General features: G+C 38.5%; 1 protein-coding gene and 1 long non-coding RNA gene across 2 annotated transcripts in view; both read right to left on the bottom strand.

Moving 5' to 3' along the window:
• Positions 1 to 19,699, bottom strand: part of LOC114268854 (uncharacterized) — a 224,054-nt gene that overhangs the window by 179,707 nt on the left and 24,648 nt on the right. The gene's annotated exons all lie outside the window — the stretch shown is intronic.
• Positions 15,340 to 17,163, bottom strand: LOC145790840 (uncharacterized). The gene is made up of 3 exons (XR_014330099.1): positions 17,024 to 17,163; positions 15,944 to 16,072; positions 15,340 to 15,592 (listed from the first exon to the last, which is right to left on the bottom strand). It is a non-coding gene; the product is annotated as an uncharacterized LOC145790840 (long non-coding RNA).

Here is a 19,699-nt window from a genome sequence, read left to right as displayed (position 1 = left end):
TTGAAATGGTTGGCATTGACGATGACAGGTTGAGGTTGACCTTGGCATCTTTTCAACTTAAGGGAGATACGGGTCAATGGTGGAAGTATGCACGATGTCGTATTAGGGTGACTTGGGGGAGGCTTTTTTCAATGCCTTCTAGGACAAGTTTTTGCCACCCACTGCTAGAGAAGAAGTTGAGGGAGCAATTTTTGAATCTCAAGCAGTTGAACACACTAGTGGCCGAGTTTGAGGTGGCTTTCACAAGCTTATTGAGGTTTGCACCGGAACTTGTGGCGACGAAAGAATGCCATTACATCAAGTTCGAAAAGAGGTTAGAGACCGGGTTCCTTTTCAAGGTGATCTGATCTATGATTAGGGATTATGATCATCTAGTGAAGATAGCGGCTCACTTAGAGACCGTGATTCAAGAAGAGGATGAACGGATGAGAGGCTCCAGACAGAAGAACCAAGATGTTCAGGGAGATGCTAAGGACAACAAACGGTAAAAGGGTTCCACTCCACAGCAGTCCCAGTTAGCGCAGTTTAGATCGACCTTTCCCATACCAAGTTCTGGTTCGGGGAGAGGTAACCAGGGTGGTTTCACTTGCTTCAAGTGTGATCAGTTGGGCCACAAATCTTCAGTTGTCAGCAAAGAGAAGGAAGGCAATAGTCTATGCCGTCCTTGACTCGTTCTTAAGGTCAGGGCTAAGTGAGAGGCAATTGCCTACTTGTTATCAGTGTAGACAGTCGGGGCACTTGAGGAGGTTTTGCCCTCAAGGAGGTAGCACATCTGGTGCGTCTAGTTTGAGATAGACATAAAGCTATTAGCTTACCTAGTCAGCATAAGCCTCGAGGGCCAATCAGGGAGCCTCTTCAGCTCAATCCGTGTACACCTATGCTCTGAGGGGTGAGCAGGTAGAGTAGAGGCCTTCAAGGCGTGTGTATTCTGTTACCACACCGGATAAGTCACCAACACCTTCTGTTGTGAGAGGTAACTTTTTGTTGTTCAACTCTATTGCCAACATGTTGATTGATACTGTTGCATCTCATTCCTTTATTTCGTCTGCATTCACATTAGGTTTGGGGTTAGAAATGGCTCGTTGAGCATCTCCGCTCAGAGTAGAGTCACTAATTAGGGAAAAAGTTATCTTAGATCGGGGATGTTGCGGTTGTGAGATAGAGGTTGCAGGTCACCGACTTCCTTTTGATTTCATTTTATTAGACATGTCGGTTTTCGATGTCATCCTAGGCATGGATTGGTTGTCTTCATATCATGCCATTATAGATTGCCACCGTAGGAGAGTTACTGTGTGCATCTCGAGTGGTGATTATTTTTATATTTTGGGGGACCGAGTTGATAGATTTTTGTCACCATTGTATGACTAACGTGGTCAGGGCGAGCTTAATTTTCCCCTTGCAACCTTCTTGGGTAATAAGAGTGACATGGTCCGAAGTAACTTGTTGAAGGTAGTTTGTGTATACCCGGACGTCTTTTCTAAAAACTTTACCAGGTTGCCACCTCACCGAGAGATTGAATTCTCTATTGACTTGGTGCCCGGTACGGCACCGATTTCCATGGCAACATATAGATTTGCACCCACCGAGTTACACGAGTTGAAGATTCAACTCCAAGAACTATTAGATAATGGCTTCATCCGCCCTAGTAGGGGTGTACACGGGTCGAGTCGGCTCGGTTTTACCACTGAATCATCACTCGAACCGATCTACTTCGGGTGGAGAAGAGTTCATCTGATTTCGACTCATATGATGCTCAAAACCGTGCATGTCGGTTGTTCGGTTTGGCGGATGCTTTTCAGTCGAGTGATTTTTTTCACTATTTTAGTTTAATGGCTTCTGTCTTCCCTACAAAATCACAGAACCAAGCACATACACAAAATCACAATAACAAACTATACATATCTACTTTCCTCACATACTATATATGAAAGGAACAATGGATAAAATTTGAAAACAGAGAGGAGATATTTACCTTTCCGCTATGGTACAACGCCACCATCGTCATTACCATACAGCACCGCTGTTCATGTCTTCAACCAACACTCAGTGAACTCCTCTTTCTAATGATTGCCATTAGTGCTCTTTCATTTGCAACAATCAGTGCCCCGTTCATTACTTGAGCCCAGTTTTCGTGAATGCGATTAGATCTGAGAACTCTGTGAATGAGAGTGAAAGACTTTGAGATGAGAGGGATGATGAGAGTATAAAGGAAGTTAGAGAGAGGGAGGAACTTTAGGGTTTCTGAGAGAGAGGGAGAAAGAGGAAGAGAGAGTTGATGGTTTCTGAAAGAGTGAAGGAGAGAGAGTCGGTAGCGTTTGACTGATAGAGAGAGAAAGAGGGACAGATGGTGATACTGTTGTATCAACAAGGTAAAAAGTCTCTTTGTCTTGGGAAGATCAGATAAGCTTATTGATGGAAATTCAAAAAGTGCTTTTTATGAGAGAGAGAAAGAGATGTATTAATGATGGAATGGAGTAGTAGACTGTTGTCTATGACTTTGCCTTGGGAAAGATGAAGTCTATTGGGAACATAATATAAGTCATGAAACACGGTGGCATATATTAATAATAATTATATCGGTCGGTTCGGATTAATCAAATATTTTATTTACAAAACTGTCACTCGACCGAAATTTAAAAAAAAATGATGTACTTCACCTGCAGTCGACCGTGATATTCATCGAAACCGTCTGTGATTGACACGGGTTGGTCGGGTCAGGTCGGATACGTTGGGTAGTCAGTTATTTGAACACCCCTACGCCCTAGTACTTCATCTTGGGGGAGCACCGGCTCACTTTGCAAAGAAAAAAGATAGCACATTGTGACTGTGCATTGATTATCGAAAGTTGAATCGAGTAACTGTTAAGAACAAGTACCTATTGCCACAAATAGATGATCTATTTGACCAGTTGAATAGGTCGTGTTATTTTTCAAAAATCGATTTGAGATCGGGCTATCACCAATTAAGGGTGAAGGAGGAAGATATTCTGAAAATGACATTCCGTATGCGGTATGGCCATTACGAATTCTTAGTAATGCCTTTTGGGCTAACCAATGCACCAACTTTGTTTATAGATTTGATGAATCGTGTCTTTCGTGAGTTCTTGGACTAATTCATAGTTGTCTTCGTCGATGACATCCTAGCCTACTCACCATCCAAGAAAGAATACGAGGAATACTTGTGAGTTGTAGTTGAGTTGCTTAGGGCACACTGTTTATATGCTAAGCTTAGGAAATGCGAGTTTTGGTTAAAAGAAGTAAAGTTCTTAAGGCCATGTGGTATCTGAGAAAGGGGTGATTTTAGATTCATTTAAGATAGACGCAGTGCAAAATTGGGAACAACCTAAGAATGCCTTTGAGATCGGGAGTTTCTTGGGCTTAGCCAGATATTACCAACGTTTTGTGAAAGATTTATCTAGATTGGCTTCACCGTTAACCAAATTGACAAGGAAGGGAATTAAATTCGTATGGAGTGAGGCTTGCGAAAAGTGTTTTTAGGAGCTTAACGGTAAAATCACCACCGCTCTAGTTTTGATTATTCCAGAGAGAGGTTTAGGTTATCCGGTTTATTGTGATGTGTCTCGGGAAGGCTTGGGTTGTGTATTGATGCAAGAAAGGAAAATGGTAGTGTATGACTCACAGTAGTTAAAAACACATGAGAGAAGCTATCCTACTTATGATCTAGAGTTAGCGGCGGTGATTTTTGCCTTAAAAATCTAGAGGCATTACTTGTGCGAGAAGAGATTTGAAGTGTTTTCTGATCACAAGAGTTTGAAATATCTGTTTTTTCAAAAAGACTTGAATTTGAGGCAGATAAGGTGAATAGAGCTAATGGAGGATTATGATATCGAGTTACATCATCATCCGCGAAAGCCCAACGTAGTGGCCGACGCTTTGAGTAGGAAATTTGTAAGTAGTATAGTTAGTATTGCTATCTGGGAATAGGAGATGTTATGCGTAGTGGGCAAGTTTGACTTGCATCTTGACAAGTCCGTTGAGTCGGCCATTTTGTTCACTATAGTTGCACAACCTATTCTAGTGAGTCGAGTTATAGAAGCACAACGAGATGATTGCAAAGTGGAATCTATCCGAGGGAAGATATCTAGTGGTAAGGTAAATAAGGGCTTGAATGTTTATTCTAACTCGAGTGTGAGGTATCTAGATTGTCTTTTTGTGCCAGAATCTTGTAGAGAACAGATATTCTGAGAGTTTCATCATTCACACCTTGCGGTACACCTGGGAGGCACAAAGATGTACTACGACCTTAGTCGCCAGTTTTGGTGGAGGTGGATGAAGAGAGATAAAGCCTTGTTTGTTTCGAGGTTCCTTACTTGTCAACAAGTGAAGGTCGAGCACCAACGACCAGTGGGTTTGTTGTAACCCTTACCTATAGCTGAGTGGAAGTGGGAGAATGTCACAATGAATTTTGTTGTGGGTCTTCCAAAGACTCAGCAGGGTAATGATGTCGTATAAGTAATAGTTGACCGGTTAACCAAATCGGCACACTTTGTACCTATACGCATGATTGACTCGGTAGATTATCTTTCTGACCCATATGTTAGGGACATAGTTTGACTTCATGAGGTCTTCATGACTATCATCTCAGATAGATTTCACTGCTCAATTGTGGCAGAGCCTACAAATGCCTTGGGCACTAGATTAACGTTTAACACTGCTTATCATCCTCAAACTAATAGACAATCCGAACGCACGATTCAGATTTTAGAGGACATGCTTCGGGCTTTGTAGACACCCCATTTTTGACCGCCCTTAAGACTTGGGCACTACTGATGGTTTGCTCGGTGTTGAGAGATGTGCAGGGCAAAGAATCAGTTTCTTCGGCTAGAAGAGAGGCAAATCTTTCAAAACACTTTGTTTAGGGTTTTGGAGTTGAAGAAAAGAGGAAAGGAGAGGAGAAAACTAGTTTGGGAGAAGTTCGGCATGAATCCGGGTAGAAGCGAGTCGAGCAGCCCCCGCTGAATCGGGCTTATCTATCTGTACACTTGGAGTTTAGCTATGGGGCCACCACCATCGGAAAGCTTACTTCCGGGGCTTTATTTTGCACTCAAGAATCTCCTAGAGCCAAGTCCGGGTGGGGGAGATATGATCAGTTGAAGTCGGGCATCATCCCGGTTGGATCGAATCTGTGCGGCTTCACGGAAAAGGGCATAACTTTTTGCACAGGAGGAATTTTAATGCAAGGTTTGCGCCATTGGAAAGATAACTTCCGGGGCTTCAATCTGGACATCCACCGGCACTTTTTTGACCTCACCGGACACCCATCGGCACTCTGTTTGTGCCGGCCGGCAATTTATTGTGCCGACCGGCCATTTATTGTGCCGACCGGTACTTTATTGTGCTGACCGGCAGTTTTTGCTAGCCGACGACCTTCCGGAGCATTCTGCAGATTGAGTGGATTCCAGCTGTGCCAGCTGGAATGCACAGAATTGATCCCCCACGTGCATGTGTGTTTGTTTTGCACCTTGTGAGCCTTTGAACCCCTTAACCTTCTAGAAGCTTGAACCTTTTGGCCAAGCTTCTTGGAGAAGCTTGGCCAGCTGTTTTAGCTTCCTCTAGAAGCCTTGCACCCCCCCCTTGAACCCCTTGGCCCCTTTGAAGCTTGTCTTAGAAGCTTGGCATTGCTTATATAAGCACCTCTCCTCCTCCTTTGTTGAGGTTGGATTTTTTGGAACAAAAAACCAGAGATATATAGATATATCTGATATACATACACACAACCCTTGATCTCTCTCTATATCTCTCTCATTGAACCACCAAATACCCTTGTTCTTGGGCCATTTCTTCATCAACTCATAGCACAAGGCATCCAACGCCTATTCCAGCAGCTTGAGGCTGTCCTCCAGAGGTTGAAAGCTCCCAAACTCAGTCCAAAGGTTGCTAAAGATTGGTTCTACAAGGGTGAGTCCTACTTTCCCTCTTTTGCGCATTTTTTTAGCCTATATCTTAGCTCCTTATGGTTACATCTTTGGGCTCCGACCCAAAATTCAAATCATCATATTTTGAGGTCCTCTTCATGTTTGATTGAGGACCTATTGCTGTTTGAGGACAGTAGCTTGCACTTGCTTCATTACCCCTCTTAAATGCCATAATCTCGCATGTATTTTTTGGCCTGTGTATGATCTGTTTTAGAGCCTGATGTAAACTGAAAATAGGCTTATTTTGAGCCCTTCTTCAACATCGAAGAAGGGCTCAACACTGTTTGGGACTTCCATGTTGTACTCCCCTTTATATCCTCCTTTTGGTCCCATTTTTGTATGTCTTGGCAGCCCCTGATGTTGCTGTTTTTGGACTTTGGTCCGAACTAAAAACAGCCATATTTTGACCCCCTTGTCATGTTTTATTAAGGGTCTTTGGATGTTTGATGAATGTTTTGCATACTTGCTTCTTTGGCCACCTTTTGGCCCATTTCTTGCATAAGAGCTTAGCCCTATCCATGTTTGTTTTTGGGGCTTTTACAGTTCTGTAAATGTGCATATTTTGGGTCCCTCTTCAATGTTGTTGAAGGGCCCTAACCTATTTGGAGTTAGCAGCTGTGAGTTGCTTCATAATCGCATGTTTAGGGCCGTTTTTGTATGCCATTTTAGCCCTATCTTTGCTTGCTGTTTGGCCATGCCATAAACTGTAAAAATGCTTGTCTCAGAGCTGTCTTGCTTCTGTCTTCATGCTCCATGTCCGTATTATGCATGCTTTGTATAGCTGTAAGCCATTTCGGGTGCCAAAAGTCCATGTTTCGGGACTATTCCATGCATTGGGTGTGTTTTCGCCTCATTTCGGGGCTGTTTTCCCCCACATTTCAGTGCTGAAATTCCATTAGCATGATTGCATGCCATTTCCATGCTATTGCATTGCGTATGCCATTGCCTCGGTTTGCGTGCCCGTGTGCACGCATTTCGAGGCACTCCATTTTCATTCATCGGCCTCTTATGTGAGTGTGGCTGAGGCTCTCTCATGTTAGTATAAGTCCATGTTGCATTATATATGCCGTTTTAGCCATTGCATTGCGTATGCCATTGCCTCGGTTTGCGTGCTCGTGTGCACGCATTTCGAGGCACTTCATTTTCATATTATGGCCACTGTTTTGGGCCTAACTAGAGCTGCCTAATTCATGTTTAAGACCATCCTTTGCTTATTTGCATGCTCATCTTGCATGTTTGCTTGTATCGGCATGTTGCATCCTTAACTCGTATGCCTAAGTTGCATTGCATCTTGCATGAATCACCTTGCCTCTTGAGATGAGTATGATAGAGGTTAGGCCTCCTTGTGTGTTTATTTGGTTTGCATTGCATTTGAAATCAAAGTTGCATACTTGGTTCTTTGGGCCATCATGCATGGAAATGCGTGATTGGTGGTCCGAGAATCGAGGCACATGTCCCTTTGAGTCATTACAATGATAAGAGACATGGTTGGTGCATATATGCCTTGAAATGTGCTGCCATGCTTTGCCTTGTCCTCTGTTGCTGTGGGTTGCAGGTTCTGCAGGAATACTCTGCCGACCGGCAGTGTAAGGTGCCGGCCGGCAATCTTTTCTCTGCCAACAGCTTCAATTTTGTGCCGGTGGCAACATCTCAGTGCCGGTGGCAATTTCACCCAGCCGGTGGTGTCTCCCAGCATCCAAGGAAGCAGTCCTGAAATTTTGGCAGCCTCCAGAGGAGCACAGGAAAGAAAACAGAGGCAGCCTACGCATGACGGCGCGCTTCCCGAGGCGGTTTACTGTTTTCTTAGAATAATTAATTTGTTAATTAATTTGTAATATTTAATTAGCTCGCGTAGTTAATTAATTTGTAATATTTATTTGGTCCCTCCGAGCGAGGGCAAACTTGTAATAAGTGTGCGTGCGTGTGATGTATGTCTTCCAACCCCACTTCTTTCTTCCCTTTTATTTACCTGCTTATGATGGTAGATTAGGGCACATTTATTTTAGCATACCTTATGCTATGCATGCGTGCATCCATGCATTTGTATTGCATGCATTGGGCTCGGTACATCACGCTAACTGCATTTGTACTTCAATTCAAAAATTGACTATGTGATAGTTGATTGCATTTCACATGCCATGTTTAAGATTAGCCGAGCCCATCTAATTGCATCCTGTATGTGTTGCATTAGACAATTTAGCATGAACTAGGACACGCATGTTTTGCTAACTAGTTTACTGTTTTGGCACGGAGTACGATGTAAGTATTTATGCTTTAGCATCTCGCATGTGTGTGAATGTTAACATGACAGTATGCTTGCCATGCGGCTAAATGCTTATGTGTTAAACTGTTTGAAATGCCTGTGGGTGGAGGTTGAATTACCTAAATTGGAATAATGCATTAAAACTGTGAGTTTTAAGCCCACTAGATAGTGGCAAAACCATCTTTTCCAAAAGCCCACTTGAAGGTGGCAAAACCTGCATTTTAGCCCACTTACGAGTAGCAAACCATTTTTAAAACAAACATGAAATGTTTTGTTCCAATTTGGGCGATTTGGTCTATACTTGTTTGCTGCGCGCATAACATAGTAATTCTAGGCTAACAATTGGTTTAAGAACACATAAAGTTTTCAAAACGGATATCACGGTTAGTAGAGGCCGGTCTTCGGACCGGGCGAAAGGGGGTGCTCATAGCTGACCTTCCCCGATCGTACCTAAGCTCCCGAGCCGAGACAACTCCGGTGATGACGGACATGTGGCCTTCGGCACCGAGTCAGGGTTTCCTAAATTCTCCCATAAAAAAATATTTAGGTGGCGACTCTGTATCTGGCAAAGCAGTCCATGTTTGGCACTACTTTTTCAAAAATCTGTTTCTCAAAACGATTTGCCAGATTTGGACTCTTTGGTTCAGATTAAGAACCGTGACACAAATCGAGTCCGAACTGTAGCACGAGGCCCACGCGGACTTGTTACAGGCTTGCGTTCTCGATTTTAAGGGGTCGTGGGAGAGGCATTACCATTGGTGGAATTTGTCTACAATAACAACTTTCAAGTAAGTATTGGTACGGCGCCTTTTGAGGCCAACCGTGTAGATCTCCAGTGTATTAGGCCGAGGTGTGTGACGACCTATGTTAGGTCCTGAACTAGTCCGAAAAACGACAGAGAATGTTACACTTATTCTTAAAAGGTTGGTTTCGTTCAGAGCGATCAGAAAAGCTATGCCGACTGTAAGAGGAGGCCTTTGTCTTTTAAGGTGGGGAATCATGTTTTTCTTAAAATATCGTTGAGATGGGGTTTGATGAGATTCGGAAAGAGTGAAAAGTTATCTCTTATATTTATTAAGCCCTTCGAGATTCTAGAGCGAATTGGGAAGGTAGCTTATCGTTTGGCCTTACTACCCCAACTTTTTGGGGTTCATGACATGGTTCATGACGTGTTTTATATCTGTATGCTCCAGAAGTACGAACCTGATCCTTCATACGTGTTGGATTGGACAGAGTTAAAGGTAGATGAGGATACCTCGTAAGAAGAGAGGCCAGTTTGGGTGTTAGATACTCGGGATCAAGTCTTGAGGAGCAAGACTATTTCATTGGTTAATGTGTTGTGGTGACACCATGGGGTTAAGGAGGCGACATGGGAGCGTGAAGTTGAAATCCGTGAGAAATATCCAGACCTATTTGTTGATATTTGAGTTTTGTATTGAAAATTTTCTCATGTTGTAATATATAAATATTGTAAGTGTTTTGGAGATTTGAATTGTAATATTTTGCGCTAAAAGACTCTGTTTTATCTTTGTTGCTAGTATGGATTGTCAATGGGATTAAATCCGGTAATTATTGGTTTGATATAAATTTTCAGGACGAAATTTCTTAAGGAGGGAGATTATAACGGTTCCGGTTTAGACCTGACCCATCCTGTACCTTTAATTATTGTTTATGCCTTTTATCATCTTGTTGATAGTTGAGTTGAGTTATTGGTTTTGTTTGAAAGAAGTTGGGAGTTAATTTTTCAAAAGAGTTGATGTTTGTTTCACTTTGGGTTCGCTTGAGCGATGCTTTGGTCACTCGAGCAGTCTTTGAGATCTCTTAGTATTTTTGTAGACCTGTAAAACTTCTGGAAATTGATGATCTTCGCTCATGCGGTCTTTTGCATATCTAAACTTTTGGGAGGGGGTTATTGTGTGCTCGAGCGGTGTTTTTGGTCGCTCGAGCAGTGTCACTTATTGTGTCTAACGATTGAGCAGTGGTTTGGTCGCTCGAGCAGTCTGTGCGTATATTAGTTCAGGAAAAGGGAATTTTTATCACTTTTTCAACTATCTCTTCCTCTCTCTCTAAAGCACTCCAAACCCTAATTTCTCGACCCTCTATCTCTAGTTCTTGCCTTTAAACCCCAAATACTCCCTAATCCATTGATTTTTCCACCATAGTTCCTTGGAGACAAACGTAGAGCTCGTCAAAAGCTTCATTTTAATCGGAGAGGATCTCATTTTTAGCCTAGTCAAACTTCTACCCTTACTTTCTTTCTCTTCTACTCTTAAGGTATGGATTTCTTCAACCTTTGGTATGATTCTTAGCTTAGTTATTTACTCTTTGAAAAGGTTTAGTGATTTGGAAATTCTGAGTTAAACCTAGGGTTTGATTTAAAAATATAAAAGAGTGGTTTTTCAAATAAATTCTTAAGAAAGGTTGTGGGAGTGTATACAATGTTGGGTTGTGTTGAAATGTTAGAATATCCTTCCTTAAATGTGATTTTGAAAGTAAATGAGGTTTTGTTTGAAAATCATTGATGTTTGATTTATGAAAGAAAAGGAAAAGATGTTGGATTTGAAAAGATAAGAAGAATGTATCTATTGATGATGAGAGTGGAGTTGGATATGTATTATCGCTCCTATTTTGAAAATTATGAGATTGTATCTGTTGTTGAAAAATTATCTATTGAGTAGAAATTTCTATTTTGGGTTATCGGTGGAGGATAGTTATGATTATTGTAGAAATTATATGAGGATTAGATTCAAATTAATTACTCATACATCTTGCATTGAGCATTGTTTCATACTTAAACATTGAAAATGTATTGTTTTGAGAAAAATGAGTGTATACCTTGGTGAATCTAGTTAGGGGGTGTAGTTGTGGTTTATTATGTTAACCTATGGGTCCTTGGTGAAAGTTCAGAAACCTGTGCAGTTAGGTGCCGATACTTCCAATTAGTACCAATAAAATGGCTTTGGTAGTGTTTGTATAGCCTACTGGAAAATACATACCTGGAGATTCCTAGTGTTTTGTATCCATTGCCTTGTTTTCTAATAAAAAAATATATTTTTCATGAATTGATATATAATATTGGCATTGCATTGTTTGGAGATGGAAATGTATAATGTTTGGCAAATGGCATGCATATACCTTATGACTTTGTTAAGTTTTATACATTGTGTTAAAGTATCTCTATTGGGTTTTAACTCACCCTACGTGGAAAACAACTTTCAGGTGCTGATGACATGCCTCCACCAAGGACATAACTTGGGAGGACTTGGAGTCAAGAGCTTCATTTTTGTTTTTGTTTCTTTTGTGTAATTATTGCTGTACAAACCTTGGACTTTATTTGTATTGAGTTTAATTCACTTTTATTGTACCTAAGTATTGACTTGGAAAGATGTAGCCATTAGGGCATAAACTTATCTGTACGCCCTTTTGTTTCGATTCATTTACAAATGACATATGCTATAGATTCATGATCTAGGATTTATGAATGTATACATGCATATGTCATCTTTTGTACGATTAAGGAATACCAATGAAATGTTAAATATATCGTAAGTTATACTTTTTACAAAATATCATGTTATGAGTTGTTGTTATTATTTTGGGGCGTTACAAATTCCAAAGGCATTGCCAGAATAAACAATATTCAAAACTTGTGCAAAATGAATGAAATGAAGTGTAATTATAAGATTTTATCGTAACATTCTACGATTCTTAACATTACCCCAAATCGCATCAAAATCCATATACATGTGATATATGATACCCATCTCATATTCACAATCAAAACTTATTTTCATTTCATAGTCCAAGCATATATATATTCATGCTATCCAAGATTTTCAAATAACAACATTCATTCATCTCATGGATATTTCAAACAACACAACCACATGTGATAATCTCATCATTTTCTTAAAGAAATCTCCACAATTTCATTATTGCTTCACAAAAATCTATATTCCCCCATTTCTTCCCAAAAAGCTAGGGTTTAACCAAAAGAGAGTCTTTTTCCGTTTTCAAGACATTACCTTTCCATATACTTTCAAGAGGTTCATAAATTCATAAAATAATTTAATTTGAACCAAGATACATAAAAATTATTTTTGAAACACTTTCCAAAACTCATCGTTCCAAACCTCAAACCCTTCATTAAAAATCATAACAAAAATAAGCTAGACATGCCCAAAACATATATATAACTCAAAGAAACTCCCTACTTCAAGATTTGAGAAAAAAAGATGACAAAGTTTTGAAATCAACAACGTCAAAATTTGATCTCCATTGTATGAGCTCTCCAAAATTAAAGAAGGCACTAGGGTCAAAATCTCAAAGAATATGGAGAGATCAAGGAAGTAAATAAGGTGGGTTTCTAGAAAAAGATGAGAGAAAAGAAAGTGAGAGTTAATGTGTAGAGAGAGAGAGAGAGAGTGTGTGTGTGTGTGTGTGTGTGTGTGTGAAGTGAAAAGTGAAATAAAAGTGTGTAAATGCTCAACTTTTAAGTGATTGGACACATTTTTTGAAGTGGACTGCGAATATACTACTTGAGCAAACAATCTTGCATTTGAACGATCAATTCAAATTCTAAGACCACTCGAGCAAACAATCCTACGCTTAAACAAAAAAAGCCAACTCCCAAAATTTCTTTCCTCCTTGCAAAATACAGCTCGAGCGATTAAACCTTTGTTCGAGTGAAGAATATACATTCCTAGAAGTTCAAACTGCAAAACAAAATACTGGAAGGTCGACATTACCACTCGAGCGACGAAAGTACCGCTCGAGCGATCCCAACTCAAAATAGACATTAGCTACCTTAATGCACTCCTATTAATCTCGGACTCACTTTAACACTCACAAATGCAAAACAACACCCCAAAACACACTAGGATGTACACGAGTAACTCTAAAGAAGAACGGGCAACAACATGAGACTTGTAAGGTTCCCAAGTAGCAACGATACCAAAAGAAGTGGAAATTCAAGATTGAAATACTTAATTTGTTTTAAAAAGAACTTGAGATATCACAATTTTCGTTTTTCATTGTACCAAATATAAAAAAATACATTTAAAGAAAGAAAAAAAAACGCCCAAACAACTCTTGGTGCTGGTTGTGGCAGCAGACTGACAGTATAGTGGTGGTGTCAACGTGATGAAGGTGGCCATGGTGGTGGTGGCAACAACAATGATGGTAGTGGTGGAAATAATGTGATGCGAATGATAAAACTTTAGTCTAGAAAATATTTTTCACTTTTGAAAATAAAACTTTTTTTAAACTTTCAAAAAAAAAAAAAATTGAAACATTTTCTGACTGAAATACTTGTTTTCCGTTAAAAGAAAATATTTTTTTTCAGACTTTTAAATTTTATTGTACCCAACACTAGAAAATAAAAAAAAAAAAAAAAAAAAAAAAAAAAAAAAAAACTCCCATACCTCAGTTGAATTGGTTTGTCACAAAAATTTATATGTATAAAAGCCAATAACACTTACAAGGGTAGATATCATCACAGGATTAAGGTAATTAAATATGTAGTTAATTAACTGGAAAATGGTTCCAATATATACAATGGTGAAGTATCAATAAATTTTAAAATGTGATTTTTTTAAATTGTTTGATCCTTCCTTTTTTTTTTTTTATGAACCCAAAGGTCTCTTTAAAGTAAAATTACACAAAAAAGTAATTACTTACATGTTTGAGTTTAATTTTTTAGGGATAAAAATAAATTTCTCCAAATGTAAAATTATACATTTGGGTAATCCGCACTATAGAAATTTTAGATTTTTCCAAACTTAAAAACGTAATACTAAAAAAAACTCCTTAATGTACTTTTCCCAAACGTAACACTCCAACGTAACATAAAAATAAAAAATAAAAAAAACTCCGTAATGTATTTTTCTCAAATGTAACACTTCAATTAATATAATTCTAAATGTAGCACTCTAATATAACACACACAAAAACATTAAAAAATTCCATAGTGTTTTTTTTTTTTCCAAACGTAACACTCATAATTTAAAATTATACATTTATTCAAAACTTACTAAAGAATTTTTGTACTCCTTTTAAAATAATTTGAATCCCACATCCTTTTTTTGAAATTGAAAAATCTCAAAATTTCCGAGATATTGATTTGTGATTATATATTAATTTTAAGTAGTAAATAACAATACTAATCAAACAATCAAAGATAAATTGACACTCACAACTGGAGCGCCTCCAATTGTGATAAAAAAAACCACGGGTCAAAGTCACAAAACAATTCACTAAGAAAACAAAAAAAGAATTATACAAGTATACTCTCAATTATCTAGCGAATCCATGCCTAAATTAAACCGACCCCAATGTGCCTTTTCCATTACCGTCTTCACCTCGAAATTGTCTTGTTCAATGTTGAATCCGTGACGCCGATGTCAAATCCATGACGATAAACCACTCCAGAATTCACCAAAATTTCAAATCCAAATTTCACAGAATCTAACGAAGAACAACTCTCTTTTTTGTGAATAAAACAAGTTAAACAAACCCTTTGATATAATCCACTCAATTCGTAATTCAACTCTCACAGATAAAATTACAACTGAAAAGAATTTTATCAAACGAAATTTTCAATTACAAAAACCTAACCTAAATGTTACATTGGAGTGTACATTTAAGAAAAATATATTAAGAAATTTGTGTGTGTTACATTAGAGTGTTGCACTATTGAGTTTTTTAAGAATATTATATTAGAATGTTACGTTTAAAAAAAACACACTAAAGATTTTTTTTTTTGAAAGTGTTCTATTGAAGTGCTACAATTTGAAATTGTACATTTACTCAAAACTTATTAAGAAGTTTTTGTATTCCTTTTAAAATATTTAAAGAATCCCACATCATTTTAAAATATTTAAAAAATTTCATATTTCAAGTCTTTTTTATACTCATTTTAAAATGTTTTCCAAACAAAAAAAATTCTCATATAAAAATTCAACCCAATTTTTTTTTTTGTTTGGACGAAATTCAACCCAAGTTTGATTTCCATAAATTGTGCACACTTTCTAACACAAACAAAAAAGAGAAATAAACATAATACAAATAAAGATATAACTGTAAATCTAATTTTTAAATAATATATTAAATCTATCTTTCTAAAATCAATGGGACTAATTCGTTTATAAAAAAAAATTTGAGACTAAATGAATCATTATTTCTCAAGATGAGATTTATAGGTAAATTTTCTTATATACAAAACAAATAAGGGTGAAAAATATAAACTATTTACAATTGAACAATTTTTTTTTTTTTTTTTTTAACATGCACAAAGTAAACATCACATTCAATAATTCCCTAGACTTGTGTTCATACATATTATCGAAATCGAATTCTTTTAAACAGATGACATTGATTTATCCGGGAGCAGCCACCTGAAAAGAAAAGGTACACAGTACAAAATCAGAATAAAGCACAATAAAATTGTTATCGTAACTAATACATCCACCTCATGGCAAAGAAATGAATCCTCGGAAAAAATTCTAGACTACTGAAAAAATAAATCCCACTAATCTCATAGTCGCTGAGAAAATAAGAGTGCTACTATTAGCACTCCATTAATTATTTTGGACATCTCAATTTTTAGTTTTTATTTTTTATTTTTTATTTTTTATTTATTACAATAATAATCTCAAATAAAATTATTACAAAAGACATTATTAATTTTGAGACACCCCACTCACAATTAAATCTATACACAAATTAAGATTTGTGAGAGAACCTACCTCCATCACCACCCATCCATCTTTCCCAAATCCCACCTTCAAAATCTACCCACCCTCAAAATCTTGAAAAACCTTTGGCGGCAATATTTTGACGGTAACGGTGGCAACCATTTGATTACCTAAACTTCTCTGACAATGACAATGAGTGAAAGTTTTTCTGACAATCACAATTCCATAAAACGAAAGGAGTACAATAATAAAAGCTTAGAGGAGATTCATAACTTTGATGTTATTAGCTCAGAGGAGATTGACCTTGTAAGGATAAGTTTCTTGAAAAAAAATGATAGAAATATTAAAATATGTTCGTCACTTTTTCGAGACTGAACTCCCGAACATATGATCAAAATTCGAGAACATAGGCCCGAATTTTGTTTATTTGTTCGAGAACTGCTAACCAAACATTTATTATTTGGACCTCCTAGAAGTTTTCATTTTTCCAAATTCAGGAATACAGGCCCGAACATTACTAATTTGTTCGAGAACACATTCCCGAACATAGCTTATTTGTTCAGGAATACAAGTCCGAACATGAAAATTTGTCAACAATTTGAATGGTTAAAATTCTTAAAATTTCCTAAGTACCAACCACAAAATAACAACAGTAGACATGAGACAGAGAGGAAAAGGCAGATAAACATGTCAGAAATCTATCTTTCTGGCCATAATCGGATAAGAGAGAGAGAGAGAGAGAGAGAGAGAGAGAGAGAGCATATCAGAGTCACAGAGTTACACTTCTTGTTCGTGGGTTTGAAAAGGATGAGGTTTTGTTAGGTCTTTTTTGGAATAGAAGTTTTTTTTGGGAGTGTGGGGGTGCACATTCAATTGCGTAGAATGTTTAAGGATAATTTTGACATTATTTGGGGGGTCCAAAGAAATTTTTAGCATTTCAAAAATTAGAAATAGGGATCCAAAAAAATAGGGGGTCCAAATTAATTCTTCGAGTGCTAATAACACTACTCAAAAATAAATCCAATTTTGTTTTGACAAAATATCATAAAAACCACATGAATTCACACCCATTTTAAAGATTGATAGAAATATATGTAGACATTAATGAAAATGCATACAAGATATAGTTACCTGTTAAATTTATCGGGACTAGTATCAACAACAACCATGGTTAGATTCAAAGGGGCATCGCCTTTTTCTCTTATCACAACCACCTCTACCAATTTCCCAACCTTGTCCCATATTATTCCGTAGAAGTAACACCCATGATTAATCGTAAGGAAAATAGAATCAATGGAGACCACCTTGGTCCTGAAAAGGTTTAACCATGAAAATTAGCCTTCAAGTCAATTAAGTGACCAACACTATACTTAAGTCACACCCATGCTACCGATAGGGTTTTTTCTCAATTATTGTACATCTAACAACAATGATGATGAAGATAGTTCATGCTGCTTTTTTATATTCCAAACAAGGATAAGATTATACTATTTCAAAAAGCAATGTACTCTCAAAAATCATTATGCACCTCCATAAAAGCATGAGAAAAAGAAAAACAAAAAACGGTAAGGCTATGTTTGAATCATGAATTTGAAGTTGATAATGTTTGTATCTGTATCGAGGATACACATAATATTCGTGCATATGTATAGATTAGTATACACATAATGTTCATTATATTAATCACACTAAATTAAAGAACTGAATTCTAAAGAGATAAAAACGATATTCACCTCATCAAATTCGATGCATTAGCAATAGTATTTATAGGTATAATGATTTTTAATATATTTATTTATGTCTAGAAATATGAACAAAGCTACAAATATGCAAGTGCATCTTGATGCTTGCACCAAATATTTCTTTTACTTTCCATCTTCATTGAAGCTTAAAAGAGATAAACTAACATTCCCCCCTCCCGGAAAAAAGAAAAGAAAAAAAAGAGCAATCTTCATGTGCAAAAACTCAAACAACCTTAGGCAATCAAACACACCTTTCAAATATGAGAAACTCTCTAATTTTTGCTATGATTGTGGAAGGTTGGGACATGAGCATAATTCTTGCAAGTTTGTCTCTACAGAGGAACGTGCATCATCCCACTATGGTCCAGAGCTCCGAACTACTACTGCTGGAAATACTGGCCTTCCTAATGCATATTATCACCGGGCAGTGGATGAATTAGAAGATAGTTTGGCACCTATCTTAACTGGCCGGAACAAACCACCAGAGTGTGCTTCAACAGTACGGCCAAAACCAGGGCTGTCGCCACGTACAGATACGTGCAGCACTCCTTCACAGCCTCTAAATCCCACTTCTTTGGCAGAGCCATGCGGAGGACAGAGCTCCAACCTCCCAACACCGCCACGTGGGGGACTTTGACAAGCTCCTTCTAATGCTGCCGTTGGCATTACGATTACTCCCATACAACTGTTGAGCCAGGTAAGCCCATTACCCTCTCCAAAACATAAGGCGGATAGTGGGCCTCCACCTAGACTAAGGCCCAGCTTTAGACTTGATCCACCTCATGAGCCGTCATCTGGGGCCCCCACTAGGCCCATCTATTTTGTGACAGAACCTCCGGATAGCCCAAACCACATTGGGACCATAGGCAATATTGACCCAGCCCAAATTTGGGGGCCTCCACAGCACGGTTTAAATGAGGCTTTTCCAGACAAATCTCCCTTTACCTCAGGCCTTGCACTTGAAGGCTGCTTTTCTCAAGCCCTCCAACACTTGACTCTTAAGAGGAAAGACTTTGCTTCTGAAGACCTAGACTCTAATTAGAAAAAACGTTAGAGGGTAAGAGGGGCTCTACCTCCACTACCACTGGAAGCCTCGAACTAGCAGGTTTTCATACCAATGATCAACTCAGTTGGCCATAGTTCCACTCCAGCAGATAAGAAGAAAGGCAAACAGGGAAGACCTTGAGGCAAATGCCTTACTCCTTTAAGGGATTTATCTTTGGTGGATGTGGTAATTCAGACTGCTGAGCCAGATCTTGAGACACCGATACCGAGCCAGGTAACTTTCACTCCTTCTGTTATTGAGATTGAGGATTGTAACTCCCAAGTCCCCAATTCGTACCCCGAAACTGAAAATGATTCTGTTGTCAACCCATGAGCTTTGGTGGCTGCCCCTAAAAAGCCACAAGACATATGCTGATTATCAGCTGGAACTGTTAGGGGCTTGGGTGACCCCTAACAGTCCAGATCCTCCGAGGGTTGTGCCAGACACATCGCCCTGCAATAATGTTTCTCATGGAAAGCAAGAATAAACAATCTTATTTGGAAAGGATTAGGAGAAGACTCCATTTTACCAACCATTGCTATGTAGATCCGATGGGTATTGCTAGAGGACTCGCTTTGTGGTAGAAAGACGAGGTGGATCTCCAAGTGTGAATGAAATCTCAGAATGTCTTTAGGTGTATCATTGCCTCCAATGATGTTAGCACAGCTTGGTTAACTACCTTTGTGTATGCTCCTCCTCGTTGGGCTGAAAGGAAACGATTTTGAAATGCCCTTCACGAGATGGCAGTCTTGAATGGCTATCCTTGGCTTTGTTTAGGTGATTTCAACGAGATTGGCTGGTCTTGGGAAAAACAAGGGGTCAGAGAGGGCAACAGAGCCAGGATGCATTTTTTCCAAGAGTTTATGACGGATTGTGAATTAATGGATCTAGAGTTTAAAGGGGCTCCCTACACATGGACAAACAATCAGGGAGGAGAGGCGAATGTTTGTGAACGGCTGGATAAAGCTTTGGCCACCGTGGACTGGCGACACTTGTTTCTTTATGCTCAAGTCCATCACG

Source organism: Camellia sinensis, chromosome 5 (genome assembly GCF_055761805.1).
Source record: "Camellia sinensis isolate YWXY chromosome 5, ASM5576180v1, whole genome shotgun sequence".
NCBI lineage: Eukaryota > Viridiplantae > Streptophyta > Magnoliopsida > Ericales > Theaceae > Camellia > Camellia sinensis.
The sequence above is the reverse complement of the archived record's forward strand: the minus strand, read 5'-3'. Positions and strand labels throughout refer to the sequence as shown.